The sequence below is a fragment of the Octodon degus genome, unplaced genomic scaffold, assembly GCF_000260255.1.
Source record: "Octodon degus isolate 3935 unplaced genomic scaffold, OctDeg1.0 scaffold00078, whole genome shotgun sequence".
Lineage (NCBI taxonomy): Eukaryota > Metazoa > Chordata > Mammalia > Rodentia > Octodontidae > Octodon > Octodon degus.
In genome coordinates this window covers 12,306,973-12,310,085 of record NW_004524654.1, presented here as the reverse complement: position 1 = coordinate 12,310,085, position 3,113 = coordinate 12,306,973, and the positions used below count along the sequence as shown (strand labels likewise).

Genomic DNA, 3,113 nt, shown 5'->3' with positions numbered 1-3,113 from the left:
TGAACTTGCCAGGCAATTGCTTATTCTACTGAATTATCTCCTAGGCTGAAAACAAAAGATTCTTAATGTAGAGGTCAGACAATCAACAATTAGATCAGTCATATTTCTCTTTATTTAGGAAACCACATATAAAAAGAGATAAAGAACCTAAAAGGAATACTGAAGAATCCTGGAAAGAATTCAGTGTAAAAGGAGATAAAAGAAATTTAACTGCCAAATCATCCGGTGCAGCTCTTTTTTTTTTTTTTTTTTTTTTGTTAGACATTTATTGAATATCAGAATCCTAGTGAGTGTCTAGACCCAGCCCCGCTACCCCTCTGTGGAGAATCCATGATGCAAGCTCCTCCTTCCAGAGGGTTTTCCTGGAGGGTGGGTGCAGCTCTTGAGGACAGCTGCCCCATACAAAGGATCTGCTGGGACACACAAAACAGTCCAAAGTGGGGTGGTGCATCTCACAGGTGCATTTATTCATGCTGCAGAGTAAACACCACTTATGTAGGTGTACAGTGACGTTCTGTGCTCCATCTAACACAGCTTGCTTAAATTTACAAGCAGACTGAGGCTTCATCTCATGTGTATTCCAGAGCTAGTTAATGGTGACTGTGAGCAGGCACAGGACTTGAACCTTTTAAGGCTTTGCTCCTTTTATCATCACTTCTGATTTTATAAACAGTGAAGCCCATCAACCTCATTCTTATCCACATCTGGTAGACGGGTTTAGTATGGTTTCATGGGGACCCGGACTTTAAGCTTTTAAGATATTGGCAGGATCAACCACCTAGGCCTCGCCATACACTGCTCACCTGGGAAGGTCACCAACTGCCCCAGTGCATCTATTGAAATAGAAAGGTTATATAATCTATGATGACTTTTTTAATTAGTAAAAATAAAAATGTTTTACACATGAAGTAAAACTCATCTTCTATATAAGAAAAGAACAAATTGGAAAAAAAAATGTTTTAAGAAAGAGGATGTTTATATGTTTGTATTTTCTGTCCAAAGTCCCCAAAATCTCCCACAATCACCAGACCAGGAGAGAAACCTCATTTGCCAGTTACCAGGGAAGGGAGTCCTCTTTGTACAATAAAATTGCTTTATCTTTTCTTTATCTGAATTGGACAGGTGAGCTGAGGAGGGCAAAAACTGAAATGAGGAAGATGAAGTCCTGTACTTTTTGGTGGACAGAGTAACAAAGACTTAATAATAAAAGGCAGAAAGAATTCTGGCTAAAAGGGCATGATCCTATGTCTAACCCAAAGGCTACTACAGACAAGGACAGATGGCCTGTACCTTCATTCACTCTAACACAAGACCGTGGGACGAGAGGGCTTTCCACTTTTTTTCACCTCTTTCCTTTTGTCAGCAGCTTTTATCAGCCTCATTTCTGGTCTCATCTAGGGGCAGTGGGTTTTCTAGCATCTACAGAACAGAGAAAATGGCACTGGATTATTACTCTTCTAAAACAATTAATGATCTCTCACTTGAGACTTGAATTTGTGGACCACTGATACCCATTCATTAGCTCTGAGAAATATTTTGTTTGCATAGACTGTCTATGGCAATAATCCTTGAATTTGACACTACAAACTCTCACATGAAAATTTTTGTTATGTATTTGCAATACTAAATTATGAATATTTTTCAAATTTCCATGAATTCTTTCTTTCTTTCTTTCTTTCTTTCTTTCTTTCTTTCTTTCTTTCTTTCTTTCTTTCTCTCTCTCTCTCTCTCTCTCTCTCTCTCTCTCTCTCTCTCTCTCTTTCTTTCTTCTTTTTTGGTGGAAGTAGGGATTGAACTCATGCCCTTGCACTTACCAGGTAAGCGCATATACCACTGAGCCATCACCCAGCCCCAAATTCTTTCATTTATATTGCTACCATATGATCCAGGCCATGATCATCTTGTACTTGCATTATAGGATATCCTATCTAGTTTGTCTTCTCTTTTTATACTAATAGCTTTCATCTATGTTGTGTGTAGTGCTGGTTTCTTATTGTAATTGTTCAGTAGTATTCCACTCCATAAATATATCTTTTGATTACTGTATAATTTGTCTACAGTGAAGTACAATTAGTATATAACTCAATGCATTTTGACAGATGTCAAAGTACATGATGTAACCTCCAGGTAAAGTTAAAGAATAGTGTGACAAAGAAAATTAAGGCTAGGGTGTTAGCTTAGTGGTCTAAGCATCTGCCCGGGAAACACAAGGATCTGGGTTCAATCCCCAGTACCACATGCAGTGCCTTCCTCACCATGTAGTGAGACCCTGTGTCCAAAATATATACAAAAACACATAAAACTAAATAAAAATAAAAATGAAAGTATAAGTGTCATGTAAGTCCCATGTGCATTTTTAAATTGTCTAGCAGTCACATTAGAAGAGCAAGAAAGGAATCAAGTGAAATTTCATGAACTATGATATATTAGGTTTAATACTATAAAATATTCTAATTTGAACATGTTATCAATTAAAGTGTATTAGTAAATTATTTTGTACTTTTATAGTAAGTCCTTGAAATTTTTTATAGTTCATTTCAATTCAGAATTAGTCACATTTCAAGTACTCAGTTGTCTCATGTATCTAATTAACACTACACAGATCAATGCCAAAAATTTTTTATTCTCCATTGTAGCCATTTCACTATCCTACAGCTCAGAAGAACCTTACTGATCTCTATCATCCTTTAATTGCTAGTTTGACTTACACTTTTACTCTTATGTTTACATCTGACTGTACATACATATGACTATATTTAGGGTATAAATAAAATTATGAAGCTATAAACTTATGCATTGTGTGTCTTTTGCTCAGATAAAGTCTGTGATTGTCATCTATGTTTTGTGTAGTGCTAGTTTCTTCTTGTGAAGTTTGAGTACTATTCTATCCACAAATGTATCATCATCAATTTTTTTCTCATGTAAATGCACATTTGGGATATTTCCAATATTTGGTTGACATGAATATTTTTTGCCACTTTCCTTGTGCTCATGTACTTTTTCAAAAATGCAGACCTAGAAGACAAGATACTCAGAGTATCTGGGAGGCTACTGATGTGTCTGAGAAAACACTAGCTATCTACGACTCTTTTTTTTTTTTTTTTTTTTTTTTT

The 3,113-nt window shown here is 35.9% G+C and overlaps 1 pseudogene; it reads left to right on the top strand.

Moving 5' to 3' along the window:
• The window catches only part of LOC101579586, a 40,638-nt pseudogene that overhangs the window by 36,951 nt on the left and 574 nt on the right, over nucleotides 1–3,113 (top strand).